Source organism: Giraffa tippelskirchi, chromosome 5 (assembly GCF_054371585.1).
Source record: "Giraffa tippelskirchi isolate mGirTip1 chromosome 5, T2T-mGirTip1v1.2.pri, whole genome shotgun sequence".
Classification (NCBI taxonomy): Eukaryota; Metazoa; Chordata; class Mammalia; order Artiodactyla; family Giraffidae; genus Giraffa; species Giraffa tippelskirchi.
In genome coordinates this window covers 14,371,247-14,390,827 of record NC_137279.1, presented here as the reverse complement: position 1 = coordinate 14,390,827, position 19,581 = coordinate 14,371,247, and the positions used below count along the sequence as shown (strand labels likewise).

Genomic DNA, 19,581 nt, shown 5'->3' with positions numbered 1-19,581 from the left:
TCCAATGGGTCTCCAGAGTAAAAATTGAACTCTGGAGCTCATATTCAAGTACAGCTCACAGGCTATAATAGTCATCTACCTCTTCAGCCTCCCATCTCACCACACAGCCTCTCCACCACTCATTGTAAACACTTACAGTTCCTTGGGCTTCTCCTGTGGCTCAGCTCGTAAAGAATCTGCCTGCAATGTGGGAGACCTGGGTTTGATCCCTGGGTTGGGAAGATCCCCTGGAGAAGGGAACAGCTACCCGACTCCAGTATTCTGGCCTGGAGAATTCCATGGACTGTATATTCCATGGGGTCGCAAAGAGTCAGACACGACTGAACGACTTTCACTTTCACAAAGTTCCTCAAATATACCATATAGTTGAACTCGGCTTATTTTGGTTCCCTCTATCCTAGAATGTGTCATTTTCTGCTAACCAAAATCCTGCTTCTTCTTCAAGATCTAAGGCTCAAACACTCCTTGTTTGAAATTGTCTTCTCTCTTCTCCCACAGCATTTCATTTGTATTAAAGAGAATGGCTTTACTAGTAGCTGTGAATATGTTTCTCTTTCAGAAAACTGTGAGCTCCTTGAGTATATGTATTATGCAATATTTTTGTTTTCTTGAGGAGTTCTCGTGGAAAATTCCCTATTCTCACTTTCTGCTTTTCAGACATTTTGGTTGGTCTTACATGTGACAAAGTGTTTTTACATAATTATTGATGAAACATTCAATCTCTCACTCTGTACTAGCAGTACAGGGGCTGCAAGATTGAATTCTTGGCACAAATAATACACTGGGGCTAATGACTGGAGCAATAGGAGGATAACTGCTTTCCTGGCATAGAATTCCAGTGGGGTAAACTGTAACTTCTAGTGCTTAGTGGTGGCAATATTTTCCTCATTAGACCTGCTCTTGGAATGTGGATTTGGGCATTCTTCCTAAAAGTTTAGCTTTGAGTCTAATGTTCCAGCCATTCCAACCATTCTGTGAACTACCTCATACCTTTTCATAAAATTCCTTTTCCACTCAGGCAGCCAAAGTTAGCTTCTGTTGCTTGCAACCAAGAACCCTGACCAACAAAGACATTTTCCTTCATTCCCCATAGACCAACTAAGTCAGGGTCTCTATATTTAAAAGACTTTACTGAAGAGTCAGGGATACCGTGAGGAAAATACTGGATTAAAAGTAACCTATCACAGGCTACTAGAAAACTGATGCTTTCAGGGGCTGCAAGCCCAGCCTGTGCTCACAGAGAAGTTTCATAGGCCCCTGTGCTTCATTCCTGGCATGGCTACAGGTGGTGGCTTTATCCCCACCACAGCCAATTATTCTCAGGCACAGTACACAGTGCCCAAGGCCCACAATGCTTTTATGGACCCATTAAAATGTTTTTGTTTCATTTTTTTTTAATTGAATTTTAAAATTGGGTATAACTATAATAAAAATGTAATAATAAATTCACCCTAGATTACACAACACAGTCATAAAATGTGTGTGTCTGTGTGTAAAACAGTATAGTGAAATAAAAAATAGACCCACACATATACGTTTAATTGAATATTTACAATGGTGCCAGGTCAATTCAATGGGATAGGAAAGTTTGTTAAACAAATAGTCTTGCAACACTTGGAAAAAATGTATGGAAAAAAAGAAAACTTGAGCACTCATTTCAGCATCTTGTATACTGAAATTAGAATGATAACAGAGATGACTAGCACAGTCTTCACACAAGGATAATGTGCAAATTCAAGAAGCAGTCCATATTTTTAAGACAGTTGCTTTTAAGTATTCTTACCACACACACACAAAACAGTAAGTGATAGATATGTTAATTAGCTTGATAGCGTTAATTTATTCACAATGTATACATACATATATCAAATTCTTTAATTAGAATTAAATAATGGACAAGAACCTAAACTGACAACTACCTCATCCAAGAAGATATGCCCATGACAAATAAGCATATGAAAAATATGATCAATATTATACGTCATTCAGTTCAGTTCAGTTCAGTCGCTTAGTCATGTCCGACTTTTTGTGACCCCATGGACTGCAGCACACCAGACCTCCCTGTCCATCACCAACTCCTGGAGTATACGTCGTTAGCCAACTACAAATTAAAACAACAATGAGATACCACTACACACCAATTAGAATGGCCCAAGAAACCACTACAACATTGTAAAGCAATTATCCTCCAATTCAAAAAAAATAAAAGAATGGCCCAAACACAACACACTAACAGCAACCAAAGGCTAGTGAGCATGTGGAATGACAGAAACTCATTTACTGTTAGTGGGAATACAAAATGATGCAGACTTTGGAAGACAGTTTGGCAGTTTCTCATGAAACTAAACATATCTTCTCAGGTGGCTCAGTACTAAAGAATCTGCCTGCCAATGCTGGAGACACAGAAGATGTGGGTCAAACCCTGGGTCAGGAAGATCCTGAAGGGGAAAATGGCAACCCACTCCAGTATTCTTGCCTGGAAAATTCCATGGACAGTGGAGCCTGATGGGCTGCAGTCTATAGTGTTGCAAAGAGCTGTATAAGACTGAGCATGCAAGTACACACCCAAACATACTTTTGTTGTGTTATCCAACAATTGTACTCCTTGGTGTTCACCCAAATGTGTTGAAAAATTATGTATATGGATGTATATGGATGTTTATAAAAGCTTTATTCATAATTGCCAAAACTTGGAAGTAACCAAGATGTCCTTTGGTAGATGAATGGATAAACTGTGCACTATTATTCAGCACTAAGAATATGAGCTATCAAGCCATGAAAAGACACAGAGGAATCTTAAATGCATATTACTAAGTGAAAGTAGCCAATCTGAAAAGGCTACATACTAAATGATTCCAACTATATGACATTCTGGAAAAGCCAAAACTACAAAAACAATAGAAAGATCAGTGGTTGTTGGAGGTTCAGGAGAGAGAGGGATGAATAGGCAGAGCATAGAGGAGTTTTAGGGCTTTGAAACTACTGTGTAAGACATTATAGCGATGGCTGCATGTCTAAACCCATTGAATGTACAACACCAAGAGAAAACCCTAATGTAAACCACAGACTTGGGGTGCAGAATGTTGATAGTGAGGGAGGCTGTGCATATGTAGTGACATGAGGTATAATTCTCTGTACTTTCTGCTCAGTTTTGCTTCTAATCTAACCTGTTCTCAAAAATAAAGTCTATTAAAAATTCAAGCCATAAACTGAGAGAATATTCTTATACATATATCCAATAAAGAATTTATATATTATACCATTATATGTAAAGGCCTCCTACAAACAAAAAATAAAAAGATTTAAAACCCCAATTTAAAATGGGCAAAAGACTTGAACAGACATTTCACAAAAGTAGGCATACAAGTGACCAGTAAGCTAGTGAAAAGATACCTAATATCACTAATCATCAGGGAAATATTAATTACAATTACATTGAAATTCTACATCATGCCCACTAAAACAGCTAAAACTAAAGACTGACAATACCAATTGTTGGCAAGTGTGTGGTAGAAGTATAACTCTCATACGCTACTCACAGAAGTATAAAGTGATACAGCTTCTTTGGAAAACTGTTTGGGATCTTATAAAATTGTACATTTACCTAATGACCCAGCAATTCCAACCCTAGTTTATCCAAGAGAAGGATATTATCAATTCACAAAAACCTAGCCCAGAGCATTGAGCAGCTTTATTCCAAAAACTGAAAGCATATACAAATGTCCATCAATAGGATTATGAAATTTTGAAAAACTGTTGTATATTTGTATACAGGAATATTATTCAGTAATAAAATGGAAATGAACTACTAACAACAACATGGATAAATCTCTAAACACTGCACAGAGTAAAAGAATCAGTGGAGTGAAATGAATGTCACTTAGTCGTGTCCAACTCTTTGCAACCCCATGGACTGTATTCTCCAGGCCCGATTACTGGAGTGCGTAGCCATTCTCTTCTCCAGAGGATCATCCCAATCCAGGGATCAAACCCAGATGTCCCAAATTGCAGGCGGATTCTTTATCAGCTGAGCCACCAGGGACACCCCAAAAGAATACATATTGTATAATTCTTTAGTTTTAGTGGGTGTGACGTGTAAATCCATTTATGTGACTTTAAGAGCAGACAAACTAACCCATGGTGATAGAAACAAGAATGTTTCTGCTAAGTCGCTTCAGTCATGTCTGACTGTATGTGACCCTATGGACAGCAGCCCACCAGGCTCCTCTGTCCACAGGATTCTCTAGGCAAGAATACTGCAGTGGGTTGCCATTTCCTTCTCCAAGAAATGAGAATATGATTGCTTATTTGGGAAGGGAAATCGACTGAAGGAGGACATAAAGGAACTTTCTAGGGGCAATGAAATTGTCTTATAACTTGACTTGAGTGTTGGTTAAGCTCCCTCATAGGTCAGATGGTAAAGAATCTGTCTGCAATGCAGGGGACCTGGGTTCGATCCCTGTGTTGGGAAGATCCCCTAGAGAAGGAAATGGCAACCCACTCCAGTACTCTTGCCTGGAGAATCCGTGGACAGTGGAGCCTGGTGGACTATAATCCATGGGGTCACAAGAGTTGGACATGTTCAGCTCAATTCAGTCGCTCAGTCGTGTCCGACTCTTTGCGACCCCATGAACTGCAGCACACCAGGCCTCCCTGTCCATCACCAACTCCCGGAGTTTACCCAAACTCATGTCCATTGAGTCGGTGATGCCATCCAACCATCTCATCCTCTGTCATCCCCTTCTCCTCCTGCCCTCAATCTTTCCCAGCATCAAGGTCTTTTCAAATGAGTCAGCTCTTCATGGCCAAAGTATTGGAGTTTCAGCTTCAACATCAGTCCTTCCAATGAACACCCAGGACTGATCTCCTTTAGGATGGACTGGTTGGATCTCTTTGCAGTCCAAGGGACTCTCAAGAGTCGTCTCCAACACCACAGTTCAAAAGCATCAATTCTGCGCTGTTTTCTTTATAGACTTAGCAACTAAACCACCACCACCACTTACATGAATATATACATTTGTTAAAACTCATCCAGTTGTACACATAACAGATATTGCATTTCATTGCCTGTCACTTTTACCTCCTTAAGAGAGGAATGTGACCTTAAGCTTGTTAAGCAAGACATATCATACACACATCTTTTTCATTTTCTTTCCCCTCGAAGAGTGTACAGAACACAGTGAGGGCTCAGCACACATGTGAAGAAAGTTAAATGAAGAAATTGTTTTAAAAGTTTATAGCCATGCAATTAGACATTCAAGTAGCTTCTTCTAGGCATGTATCTGGTTTCCTACCATAACTCCTTACAGAGAGTTCAACTCTTCAACTCTCAATGAACACTCTAACTTTGAGCAAATTAACTCTTGGTGGTGATCAATAGACAGGTATGAGTGCATGTGTGGATGTCTCCACAGTATGATCGATTGTCTTGAGTTTTTCTCCTGTGATAGAAACTAAATTCTAAATGGATTAATTACTTTTAAAACTTTTATCTGATCACCTAAATGAATAGTAAAAATAAACTGAAAACTAAATCACAAGTATTTTTGAGAAAAGCACCTTTGCTTCACTAATGATTTTCAAGATAATTTCCCCTCAAACTAGAGCAATGACTATAAAATTATTTTCTATTAAGTATTTTTTTGTTCTAAGACTGTTTCCAAACTCAAACACTTATTATGAGAAATCTTTTCTTTACTAATAATTTTAAAGTTTTGAAAAATAGAAAGATTGTATAACTTTTTAAATATGTTACGCTAATGTAGAAAATAATCTTTTTTCCTTAGATGCAGATCCTTAAAATGAAATTACTTTCAGTACTTAAATGTGACTTGAAAGAATAGACTTTTTTTATAACTTCAGTTAAAAAAAGCAGATGTCAGACAAAGATGTGTTATTGAATTCTAGCTATTGAAATGTGATATCTGAAATTCAAGATGGAAAAAGAGACAATGGGGATGAGTAAATATTCATATTTACATACCAGAGCTGTATTTTTCAAGGACGTTTTGCTTTAGATTAAGTAAAAGTTACTCAGAAAATCTTAGATCTCTGAAATATTTTTCAAATATAATTGCATTTCAATGAAAATAACTGCATTTCAAAAGCCAGAAGTTTCAACAACTTACAGATTAAGAAGTGAAGTCCCAGTTAATTTGAAAAGATGATTGGAGAGCTTTTATTCTATTATATGACTAGCATAAAAGGAAACTTCTGAACCAGCTATAAGTTCTGTTTCTTTACTTTTAAGCTGAGGTCACATTCCTCTCCCCTGTCATAGGATGGCCTCCTCCATGAAGTACACATCTGGTTTAAATTCCTGCCATATGTGATAAATCAATGCCTAACAGATAATAAATTTGGAAGACTGTATTCCCATAGGGCTTTGGCTTCTATTCTCTTAGCCTTTGCAAGTCTGATGATTTTTCCATTCTTAGCTCATACAGAATATGCTTTGGAACTAAGAACTTGTCTCCAAATGCAATCAGTGGAAAACTTGAAATGAGCCATCATTGCTGCTGCTGTGTCTTTATGAGCTTTGAAAAACTGAACCCACCCTTTCACAACTTCCTATGCTATAGTCCTTTTTATCCAGTAACATTTAGTAATTCAGGATTACTACTAAAGTGTAACGGATATTCACTATTTGGATTATTCATACATCTATTCTCTTATTTTAATACAAATTTTTTTTTAAAGTATCCCTATTTTTATCAGTTAAAGCAAGACTACCAATTGTGACAGGGAAATTTAAAATAGTGGTTAAGGGCATGAATTTGCCCACCGTATTGCTTAAGATGACTTAGGCAAGTATTAAAATGCTTTAAACTTCTATTTTCTTTCTTTCTTTTTTTTTGCTATGCTGTGTCATTTGCAGGATCTTAGTTCCCTGACCAAGAATTGAACCTGGGCCATGGTGGTGAAAGCCTGGAACCTAAGCCACCAGAGAACTTCCTAAATTTCTATTTTCTAATCCATAAAATGGTAGTAATGATGGTAGTAACTTCCTCATAGGGTTGTTGTAAAGATTAACTGAGATTATGTTTATAAAATGCTTAGCACAATGCATGCATGCTACATCACCTCAGTTGTGTCTGACTCTTTGTGACCCCATGGACTGTAGCCCCCTAGACTCCTCAATCCGTGGGATTCTCCAGGCAAGAATACTGGAGCGGGTTGCCATATCCTCCTCCAGCGGATCTTCCAGACCCAAGTATCAAACCCCTGACTCCTGCATTGCAGGAGTGTTCTTTACTGCTGAGCCACCTTACTTAGCACAGTATCTATTATTATTATATGCTCAGTTGCATCCGACTCTTTGAAGCCCCATGGACTGTGGCCCGCTAGGCTCCTCTTTCCATAGAATTTTCCAGGCAAGAATACTGGAGTGGGTTGCCACTTTCTACTTCAGGAGATCTTCCCGACCCAGGGATCGAACTCGCATCTCTTGGCTTTCCTGTATTGGCAGGTGGGATTCTTTACCACTAGAGCCATCTGGGAAGCCCTAGGGTGTCTGAGTGTGAAAGTTGCTCAGTTGTGTCTGACTCTTTGCGACCCCATGGACTATACAGTCCATGGAATTCTCCAGGCCAGAATACTGTTGTAGGTAGCCTTCCCTTCTCCAGGGGATCTTCCCAACCCAGGGATCAAACCCAGGTGTCCCGCATTGCAGGCGGATTCTTTACCAGGTGAGCCACAAGGGGAGCCCTAGCACAGTATCTAACACGTACAAATTTTATGAGGTTGTTGTATATTAGCACAGTTGTGACTTTACCTATATGCCTTCCAATTTTTAGAACTAAAGCTAACATTGCCAAGAGTGGAGCCTTATGAGAGACGCTGTTCCATAGTGTGTAACTAATAATGACTGTCAGGGAAGAATTTTTTCTGTGGCTTTTATCAGTCTCACCACGTTTGGTATGCGTCCATCCCCCCCCACTAGATGCTGGGTTCTTTGAGGATAGGGTCTATGTCTCATGTCTCTTAGAATTACTGAATCTGGTTAACTGTAGGCTATTGCTAAGGGAATGTGTAAATGAACATGTATGTACATATACTGGAAACATTCATTTTAAATTTGAGTTATTTAGATGATTTTAAGTAACTAGAAAGAAGAATTTCTTTTAATGGAGTCTAGTAGAGCAACATAGACATTACACCTACAAAAAAAGAAGAGTTAACAATCACATGTTTTTCTTTGTTTACAATTTCAAAGATGAAGTCACAGTTCAGGTGTTTCATATTTGAGGTGACCATTAGACATCCAAGTGGAGAGGCTGAAGCGGGGACAGGGGTGGACATAAACTTGGAGAGGTTCCTTAATTTCTGGAAACTTACAGAAATTTATAAGTTTGGAGAAAACTGGGAGTTTTCAGTATGAGTAATACTTAGAGTCATGTGACTGAATAGGACTCACCCAGGGAGGGGATACAAATTAACAGGAAACAAGGTCCTAAGACTAAAGCCTGGGACATTCCAAAACTTAGTTTGGGGTGATGATTAGAAGCCACAAGACTGATCTAGAGAGAGTCAGAACACAGAGAAAGTCAGTCATCATATGCTCAGCTCTCATTGTCCCTGGCTCTTTTCAACTCACTTTCTGATTCTTCTCATCTATCTCATGAGGTTTTTCCAATTTCAGTGCACTGTTTGGATCCACATGTCTAAATTTCCTAACTGCCTCTCTGCTTCTCATGACCCTTACTCAATGATTCTCTGTTTTACATGTGTCTTCAGAGGCCCACTTTCAACTGGAGGACATGGGGTCAGGGTGTCCCTTTGCAGCCTTAATCTCATGTAAGCCATGTTGTACCTTGCCCTTACTCCTCACCTCGCTTGTCATCTTCTCCACTGAAAGAGACAAAGAGATAGCTATTCTTGATGTTCTTGAATTCAGACCATGTGATTCAACTTTCAGATGGGTATCTTGCATCCCCTTAAACTTATCCTAAGCCCTGCTTTCCTGGACTTCTTCCTTCTTGAGTACTATATTCTTGCTCCAGTTCTGGACATTCAGCCACTTTGGAGAAACAACCTGTGATTTCCAGTCTGTCTCTGAGTCCTTCTGTTTCTGCACAACCCCATCCCCATTTTACCCCAACTTCAGTGGCTAGCATTTTTGCTATGACCTCTTGGGTCATCTGAGCCATAGTTGGAGGAAGGTCAAGTCTCCTGAACCCACCCTAACCTACTGCCCAAACTTTTTACTATAGGGTGATCTTACAGAGTCTAAGGGAGAAGGAAACGGCAACCCAATCCAGTATTCTTGCTTGGAGAAGCCTACAAACCGAGGAGCTTTGTGGGCTGTGGTCCATGGGGTCACAAAGAGTCAGATACAACTGAAGTAACTTAGCACAGCACAAAGAGTTTAGGGGGAAATTTTCCCAGAATAGAGATGCACAAGATGGAAAATTCAAGTATTTGATTTTCAGCTTATAATTTGTAATTGCTTCCTGAAATCACATTAAATCAGTAGGAATTTCTTAAGGGGGCACTAAGGAGTCTAATTAGCAAACAATACCTGATATTTGCCCTAGAGACTGTGGGATATAATTTAGTAGGAGGAGAAGAGAATCCCAAGGTAATCAGGTCCTAGAACTCTTTCAAAGGGTTGCTATTGGAGAGCTCTATATGCAATGACTGGTCTCTGTTTAAATTATTACAAGGAAGGGTTAGGCATGTTTAAGAAACTAGAGACTGAGGTGTAGTAACAAGCCATTTGAAACCCTGAGTTTCAAGGCTACTGTACTACCAGATGGGGCTTTCCAGGTGGCAGAGTGATAAAGAATCTGTCTGCCAACGCAGGAGACGCAGGTTCGATCCCTGGGTAGGGAAGATCCCCTGGAGAAGGAAATCGCAATCCAGTTTTCTTGCTTGGGGAATCCATGGACAGAGGAGGCTAGTGGGCTACAGTCCATAGGGGTCGCAAAGAATCAGACATGACTGAGATTGATACTACTAGATCTCTAGAAACAAAGTAAAGAATTTCCAAGTTCTGTTTTCCTGTTTGTTGATTATGCCTGATCTAGAGCAATTATTTTCTTTACCTCATTGTGTCCTGGTGGCTCAGATGGTAAAGAATCTGGCAGCAATGCAGGAGTGAGTGAGTGAATGAATGAGTGAGTGTTGCTCAATCATGTCCAACTCTTTGCGACCCCATGGACTGTAGCCCGCCAGGCTCCTCTGTCCACAGATTCTCCCAGGCAAGAATACTGGAGTGGGTTGCCATTTCCTTATTCTGGGAGAAGGAAATGCAGGATACCAGGGTTCAATCCCTGGGTCTGGAAGATCCCCTGGAGAAAAAAAGAACGGCTACACACTCCAGTATTCTTGCCTGGAGAATCCCATGGACAGAGGAGGCTGGCGGGTTACAGTCCATGGGGTCACAAAGAGTTGGACACGACTAAGTGACCAGGCATGAGCACAATATATATATTACACTGAGTCAAGTGTGAATAATGACTGGTGCTGAAAGATGAATAATGACATTTTGCCTTCCTGCTACTTTCACTCTGCAGTGTGGGAGAGGACATATGTGCCCACTGCTAATCTAAGCAAATAACTGGGAGAGCGAGACACTAAATGTGGTTTGACAACTACTCAAACTTCACAAACTTCCAATACTTTGGCCACCTGAGGTGAAGAGCCGACTCATTGGAAAAGACCCTGATGCTGGGAAAGATTGAGGGCAGGAGGAGAAGAGGGTGACAGAGGATGAGATGGTTGGATGGCATCACCTACTCAATGGACTTGAATTTGAGCAAACTCTGGGAGATAATGAAGGACAGGGAAGCCTGGTGTGCTGCAGTCCATGGAGTTGCAAAGAGTTGGACATGACTTATTGACTGAATAGAACAGCAAACTTCACATTCCAATGGGAATTTAGGATTAAAATATAGCATTTTAAACTTTTACTTAGTATGAAATGTTACTGTGTTTTGACACAACTTTAAAATCTACATCCTAATGCAGTTTGACTTGAAAGGCCACCAATAACAAGCTTTCCTGTTGGCCATAATTTTTCTTTGAGTAGCTGCAACAACATCATATGACATTGCTACTCAAGATCATTCCTGCAGTATTCAGTTCCAAAGATAGAAAATTCATTGCTTCTCTGTTCTTTTCCACTAAAGAGTTCTCTATCCTGTATCTTTTGACAGAGATGGCCTTTCTTCCATACTATGAATGACATGGTGTCTATAGGCTACATTTGTGACATCTTCCTGTAACGTCATTTGTATTCACTATGTGTCAAGCCACATGCTAAAGGCTGGGATGAAAATATGGCCAAGTCTAATTAAAGAGACAAATCAAGAAATGAATAGCCTGACATATAGTTAGGAACTAAATCATGTAGAAGAAAGGACAGCTGTGTTGAGCTCAGGCCCAGAGTAGTCTTTCAAATTTTAGGAAAGGGAGAGTCAAATCAGGGAAGCTAATGCGATGCAGTCCAAAAGTGAAACAGTGGTCCAGTTGTTAAGAATCGTCCTGCCTGGCTTCCCCTGTGGCTCAGATGGTAAAGAATCATCCTGCTGATGCATGAGACACGGGTTCAATCCCTGGTCCAGGAAGATCCCATGTGCCACAGGACAACTAAGCCCGTGCGCCACAACTACTGAGCTCATGCACCTAGAGCCTATGCTCCACAACAGTGAGAAGCCAAAAAACCACAATGAGAAGCCCATGCACCACAACTAGAGAGTAGCCCCTGCCTGTCACAACTAGAGAAAGCCCGTGTGCAGCAGTGAAGACCCAGCACAGTCAAAAATAAATCAATAAATAAAAACACAGTGTAGAGTGAAAAAGTAAAAAACAAAAGAGGACCTATAGGATAATACCATTAAAAAAAAAAAAGTGAAACAGGAGACTAAGGATGTGCAGAAGTCAAGAGGTCAAGGAATTAGAAATCCACTAACTTGTAACATCAATACTGTTCTAGAACAAAACATAATTAGATCAGAGGATGAATGAGTATTGGAGAGAGACAGAACCAGGTGGGTTAGGCCACTCATCTGTTCTTTACAAGATACTATAACAAGAATATTCATTTGCAGCTACCTTTACTTTATCTTACCCCATATGTGGCAGATCTTAAAATTCTTAAGGAATCTCAGTCAATTCTGATCTTATTAAGTATGACTTATGAAGTGTGTCTATTTAAAAATGATGAAACAATATACACAATTGAATATTAGCCATAAAAAAGATGAAATATTGCTATTTGCAACAACATGGATGGACCTGGAAGGTGTTATGCTTAGTGAAATAAGTCAGACAAAGAAAAACAAATACTATGTATTTTCCCTTCCCTTCAGTTCAGTTCAGTTGCTCAGTTGTGTCTGACTCTTTGAGACCCCATGGACTGCAACACACCAGGCTTCCCTGTCCATTGCCAACTCCTGGAGTTTACTCAAACTCATGTCCATTGAGTCGGTGATGCCATCCAACCATCTCATCCTCTGTTGTCCCCTTCTCCTCCTGCCTTCAATCTTTCCCAGCATCAAGGTCTTTTCAAATGAGTCAGTTCTTCGCATCAGGTGGCCAAAGTATTGTGAGTTTCAGCTTCAGCATCAGTCCTTCCAATGAATATTCAGGATTGATTTCCTTTAGGATGGACTGGTTGAATCTCCTTGCAGTCCAAGGGACTCTCAAGAGTCTTCTCCAACACCACAGTTCAAAAGCATCAATTCTTCGGTGCTCAGCTTTCTTTATAGTCCAACTCTCACATCCATACATGACTACTGGAAAAACCCTAGTCTTGACTAGATGAGCCTTTGTTGGCAAAGTAATGTCTCTGCTTTTTAATATGCTGTCTAGGTTGGTCATAGCTTTTCTTCCAAGGAGTAAGCATCTTTTAATTTCATGGCTGCAGTCACCATCTGCAGTGATTTTGGAGCCCCAGAAAATAAAGTCTGCCACTGTTTCCACTGTTTCCCCATCTACTTCCCATGAAGTGATGGGACCAGATGCCATGATTTTAGTTTTCTGAATGTTGAGCTTTAAGCCAATTTTTCACTCTCCACTTTTGCTTTCATCAAGAGGCTCTTTAGTTCTTCTTCACTTTCTGCCATAAGAGTGGTATTATCTGCATATCTGAGGTTATTGATATTTCTCCCAGCAATCTTGATTCCAGCTTGTGCTTCATCCAGCCCAGCATTTCTCATGATGTACTCTGCATATAAGTTAAATAAGCAGGGTGACAATATACAGCCTTGACGTACTCCTTTCCCTATTTGGAACCAGTTTGTTGTTCCATGTCCAGTTCTAACTGTTGCTTCCTGACCTGCATACAGATTTCTCAAGAGGCAGGTCAGGTGGTCTGGTATTCCCATCTCTTGAAGAATTTTCCAGAGTTTGTTGTGGTCCACACAGTCAGGCTTTGGTATAGTCAATAAAGCAGAAGTAGATGTTTTTCTGTAACTCTCTTGCTTTCTCAATGATCCAGCGGATGTTGGCAATTTCATCTCTGGTTCCTCTGTGAATCTAAAAAAACAAAACAAGCTAACAAATATAATAAAACAGAAAGACTCACAGATAGAGCAAACTAGGGGTTTCCAGAGAGGTGGGGGTGAGGAATGGGCAGAGCAAGCGAAAGAACTAAGAGGTACAAACTAGTAGTTATAAACATAAATAAGTCACAGAGGTGGATTGTACAACACAGGGAATACAGTCAATATTGTATAATATTTATGGTATGCAGTCTATAAAAACATCAAAACACCATGTTTTATACCTGAAATGAAAATAATACTATAAGTTAACGGTTTAAAACGGTACACTGTTTTAAAAACATAAAACAAAAATTTTTCTACAGACTAAAATCTTTAGAAAATATCTCTTCCTGAATGTAACACATAAAACCTTGGTATTCTTGGTTGACCAGAATGGTTTTCATATTTACCTGAATTACAACCTACTTCAGTATGTTCTTTGATGCATATGTAAATGGTTTACTTTTGTGGAGTATAAAATGCTAATGATTCAGCAGATGGATACTGCAGAGTTTTCTACATCTTGATGTAGTCTAAAATAAAAAGACATTTTCTTTGTCTGCTTAGGATTTAGCAGTTCTTTTCTTTACTAAAAAACATTTCCAAGAAATGTGTTAGATAAGAGGGGTCTTTACCCTCCACTCTCTCACCCTATAAAAACTATTCTTCCGTGGCTTGTTTTAAGTGGGAAAAATTAAAATGTCCACAAGCGCAGTTTGAGCAAGCTGTAACTTGATTTAAATATTTTGCATTTTCATCTCTACTTTTCCCCCTGGGCTCTTTCAGCCTTCTTTTCCAGAGAAATCTCCATTTTAGTTCTAAGTTTTGATCTTAATTATCTATTCCTTGTTAGTTTCCAGGATTATTCTTGGTGTTCCTAGATCAATGCCAAGGCACAGTTCTCACCACTTGCAGTAAACATTTTGAAAGGAAAAAAACCTACAAAGTTTGTTTGAATAGAATAAACTTACTTCATATTAGAAAACTAAAGCCAGTAATTATTAAATCACACTTTATTTTATATATCAAGTTGGATATCACAATAATACCCTCCATTATTAACTACAAAGAAACAGTTGGCTAGTCAGGCTGTATCAGAATGAAAACTTTTACTCATTCTTTTGACTTTTCAAACACATGCTAGTTCATTATTTTAATAAAATGCACTAACAGATGTTAGGCAGAATGTGGTCACATCTGGGACATATAAAATACCATTCCAAGTCTCCATAGGAGGGAAATAGCAATAGTATTTAGTTCTCCCCCAAAGCTTAACTAGCCCATCTCATTTAATCTGTTTAACTCTAAGCTGAACAGTTAAGAGTAGCACCAATTATTTTGATTGTCTTGGGAATATAAAAAAGTAACAATGAACTAAAACACCAAGGGAAGTGTCACAAAAAGAAATGCACTATGTTGAAATAAAAATAAAACTTCACTAAAGCTTGTGGCTAGAGCTATATTTTTTCAGCTGAAGAGGTAGTAAATCTCAAGTTGCCTGCTTCCTGAAGCCACCTTGAATTATAGGTCTCCTTAGGCCTTCCTACAATGTTCCTACTTAATTTCACCCTTTCAAAGAAAGCACAACAAATCTAAAAGATGACAAAGATGCTGGTAGATGTAGTTTGACAATTATGGTGGTGGTGTGGTGGTTTAGTCACTAAACTCGTGTCTGACTCTTGTGACCCCATGGACTGTAGTCTGCCAGGTTCCTGTGTCCATGGGATTTCCCAGCCAAGAATACTGGAGTGTGTTGCCATTTCCTTCTCTAGGGGATCCAACCAACTCAGGGACTGAACAGGCATCTCTTGCATTGGCAGGTGAATTCTTTACTTCTAAGCCACCAGGGAATCCCTTGAAAATTATATTATATATGTGTATGTGTATGTGTGTGTGCGCTCAGTTACTCAGTTGTGACTGAGTCTTTGCGGCCCCATGGACTGTTGCCTGCCAGGCTCCTCTGTCCATGGGATTCTTCGGGTAAAAATACTGGAGTGGGTTGCTGTGCCCTCCTTCAGGGGATCTTCCTGACCCAGGGATCCAACCAGCATCTCTTGCATCTCCTGCACTGGCAGGCAGATTCAGGTTTTGTTTTGTTTTCTTACAGTGATTAAATCCCAATATATTCCAGTCCTTTAACCTACCTTTCAGTTTTGTTTTCTTATGTAACTTTTCTAAGAAAACAAAAACAAAACCTGATGATTTTCTGTCAACAGGTCAGGTTCATATACTATTATATATAGCATCTATTATATATAGCATTGTCTCTAGCTTCTTTAAAATGAACCATACTGATGATTAAATGCTAGGAATAAACACTAGTGTTGAGAGCACACTGTGGAGGTGTTTGTCTCAGCCTGCTTACCCATTAGAAAGAAGAAAGATACTGGAGCTGTGTATGTAGCACAAAGAGGGAAGGCACAGGTGGCATCATGGAGTGTAGCCTGGACTTGGAGTCAGATGCCCAGCTTTGAGTCTCAGCTCCGCTGCTTATGAGCTCAATGTTCGGGAGAGTTAGTTAAACACAGAAGCGACATTTTCCTCTTCTGTGAAGTAGGAATAATACCTTGGAGAATTGTTCTGAACAGTCAGTGAAATAATGACTGAAAAGGTGTTTGATAAACTGTGATATATAAATCTCACAGCTTATATATATATATATATATCTTCTTTTAAAAAATATGTGCAATCAAGCACATTTTTTAAAAATTTATTTATCTGGATGTGTTAGGTCTTTGTTGTGCCATGTGGGATCTTTGTTGCATTCAGACTCTAGTTGTGGCACCTGGGCTCAGTATTGCAGCTCAGGGGCTTAGTTGCTCTGCGGCATGTGGAATCTTAGTTCCCTGACCAGGGATTGAACCCACGTCTCCTGCAATGCAAGGTGTATTCTTAACCACTGGACCACCAGGGAAGTCCCTATAGCTTTTTATTAACAAAATGCTGATGGACTGCAATCTTCATCTCAGATAAGCAGGTAACAATTAGATATCTGGAGCACAGCTGAAAAGAAATCCATGGGGTGGATATAGAATAGGCAGGTGTGAATTTCCATTTAAGACAAACTGTCTAAGCAGAGAAAGCCTCTAGGGGACTAAATGCAATTCTGATAAAAATATCTGCTCTTATGCAGTAAAGTGAGACATACCAAGATCATATGAACTATTCTACTTCATATACACACTGGGATCAAAGATTCCCAGTCTTTCATTCTCTTCATGCCTATTTATTCAGCATCTACTATATGCCAAACATCGTGCTAGGTATACACTTTTTTTTTTTTGGTAAACAAGATTTCTGCTCCCAAGGAACTTGTATCCTAGTTACATTAATATCTTTATTTCAAGCACTTGGCAAAGTATTAGCACATAGTAGATGCTCAACAAAAGCTGACCAAGCTGAACTAATCTCATTTTGTAGTATCACCATAACAGAAAACCAGGAAAGAGGTGGTTTTTGTGATCAGAGATGTCTACGCAATTCACCATGTGATTAACAGGGTACTATTTTTGAAGTTTTGAGGGAAAAGAAACTTTCTAACTAGAAGTCATCTAGTTATCCACCGAAAATACTTGCATTATATAGTATTAATTTAGTGTCTTCCTGGTTAAAACATAATTACTACTTTAACAAGAGGGTAGAGTGTTAACAGGAAATGTTTTAGAAGGTGGTGACCCTCATGTCAGGTCAAAAAAGAACAAAAAGAATGTAGGCTGGATATGTCAAATCACTACTGATAGACTGACTATGGACTTGACATTGATTTAATGTACAATACAATTTAAAAAGGGGGAAGAAAGATGAAAAGTGCATTCTGTTTATATGATAGTTGACTCTTAACAAGTACAGTGAGGTTTTTTTTTTGTTTGTTTTGAAAACATACCTTTCTTGAAGGCATTCAAGAGAGCCAGTGTTATGAAATAAAACGTAGAGCTTTTTCATAATATCTAGAAATTAACTGGTGGGCTTAGGGTGACTGACATTAGTATTGTTCACCGATATTACCACCTCTCCTGAACTCGGTTCAGCCTCAGTTTAAGGACTCAGTCCCTGTGAAGATGGAGGAGGCTACGTAACTAGTTTTGGCCATGACGTTTGATCAGGGATCTGTTTGCTTCCCAACCTAAGGCTGTGAAAAGTTCATAGGGATTTTTCAGTCACTTTCTTCCTCTGCCACAGAGACTCAGTTGCTGTGTTCTGGGTTAGCCCTCTGCCAATCTGGTTCCTGGAGTGACTGGAATAGAATAAGCCCGATTCACAAGAAGCATGAACAAGCAATAAACTTTTGGTGTGCTAAGGCATGAAGATTTGGGAGATGAGATGTCTGCTACTGTGCCATAACATAGCCTTTCCTGATTAATGTAGTCAGGGGACATCCATAACACTCTCAGTCCAAGTTTTTGAGGAAGAGATAAAATAGATAATACGAGCTCCATTAATCTGTCAGTAGTGTCTTTCAAATTAAGGATGCTAGCCTGAGGTCTAGCCTGTTAATCACATTTAATCCAGATATCCCATAACTTTTCCATTTTTCTACTAATTCTCTTGTCAATCTTCTAAAAGTACTATTTTAGCTTGTATCCATAAAATTCCTGTGCTTTTTTTTTTACAAAGTTTTTTCTCAAAATCATAACCTCACCACATATTATTTTCATATGCATTTCACTAGAGTAAAACGTTCTGAATTATGAACAGCATTAATGCAATGACACACGCAGTTGTGAACAAAGAAGGGAGACACTTCTGCAACTGCATTCTCTCTAGAAAGTGGACCCTGACGGGAAGGGAGAAGCAGGAGCATTCCTGATTTTCTTTTCTTTTTGTTCCACATTGGAAAAACAGCTTAACCTTGAAGGGCTTGTAGAGTCTGAGAATTGTCGTTTCTTATTTAAAGCCTTAGATAGTAAGTGAAAGTTTTAAGTCCCTGGCTTTGCTCTTGTTTATCTTAACGGATTGTTAGGTTAGGGCATATGATGTGTTATCTTACATATTTTAACGCCTGTCTTCTTTCTACCTATCCAAAGCTATCCCTCATAGTCCTACTCAACTCTGAGCTCCTCAGGAAATCTCCGCTAACACACCAGCTAGAATCGATCCTTTTCTTTCCCCAAATCTTATGTAAATTTATATCATTTATTTGGCATCACTTGTAAAGAGTTTAAGAGAGTTCAAAAGCTAGAAAGGACCTAAGAATCATTCAACACAATCCTCTCATTCTGCAAATGAGGCAAGTAAAGCCCAGAACAATTATGTCCTTTAGTTAAGTCACACGGTTAGACACACATTGGAGGCTATAAACCTAGTTTATATTCTCAGTGCACTCCCTTCATGTCCTAAGCGCCTTCAGTTTACTACCTGAAATTGTTGGTTATTTTTCAAGAGAACAGATCATCTCACCAACAGTACATCAGGAACTCTTTCAGTTACTTCAGTTTGTAGCTTAATCTATTCACATTTTATATACTTGGTGCTGGACTAATTGGTTGTGTTTTAGGTAACGATTACATCTATTACATCTATCACTTATTCTCAAACTCAGAAGATAATACTGGGAGGGGCTGAGGAGGGATTGAAACAGTCGCAAGGTAAGTAAGTAAGCCAATGAGAACCAGGAGAATGCTTACAGACGTCCAAGAATATACGCTTAGCATTGAAGGTCGTTTTCCCTGGAATTGGGTCTTGCTGGTTCACTCTGCAAGGACGGAAAGTGTGTGTTAGCGTTGGTGTGAGGTGGCGGAAGGCAGAGTGTCGAAGTTCAGGTGAAGTTCTAGAGGTGAAAGCCTGACGAGGACGTCTACCGGGTGGGATGGGTGTCAGAACAGGAGGCAGTCACGGGTGCGAACCCCAGCAGCGGGCCAGGGAGGCGCAGTGAGGGGCGCAGGCAGGGGCAGGAGAGCTCAACGAGAGAGAACGCCGAGGACGAGGTGGCGCCGCCGCCGCCATCCGGGCGTTGCCCGGGGGCCGCGTCGCCCCGCGGAGGGCGCCGGGGGGCGGGGCCGGGCGGCCCGGGGCGGGGCGGCGGCTCGGGCCCTCCTGGCAGCACGCGGCGGCGCCCCCTCCCCTCGCGCCGCGGGCCTCCCCGCGCCGTGCA

General features: G+C 39.9%; 1 protein-coding gene, 1 long non-coding RNA gene and 1 other non-coding gene across 3 annotated transcripts in view; 2 read left to right on the top strand and 1 right to left on the bottom strand.

Annotated features, from left to right (window-relative positions):
* Nucleotides 1–1,646: 1,646 nt before the first annotated feature.
* Nucleotides 1,647–1,756, top strand: LOC145508084 (U6 spliceosomal RNA). Its single transcript, XR_014055348.1, has one exon. It is a non-coding gene; the product is annotated as a U6 spliceosomal RNA (small nuclear RNA).
* Nucleotides 1,757–12,183: 10,427 nt separating this feature from the next.
* LOC145506825 (uncharacterized) lies at nucleotides 12,184–19,458 on the bottom strand. The gene is made up of 2 exons (XR_014054368.1): nucleotides 19,115–19,458; nucleotides 12,184–13,482 (listed from the first exon to the last, which is right to left on the bottom strand). It is a non-coding gene; the product is annotated as an uncharacterized LOC145506825 (long non-coding RNA).
* RNF2 (ring finger protein 2) overlaps nucleotides 19,067–19,581 on the top strand; it is a 37,033-nt gene continuing 36,518 nt past the window's right edge. The window contains exon 1 of the mRNA XM_081492229.1: nucleotides 19,067–19,249. The gene's annotated coding sequence lies outside the window, so the exon portion shown is untranslated. The remainder of the gene's footprint in view (nucleotides 19,250–19,581) is intronic.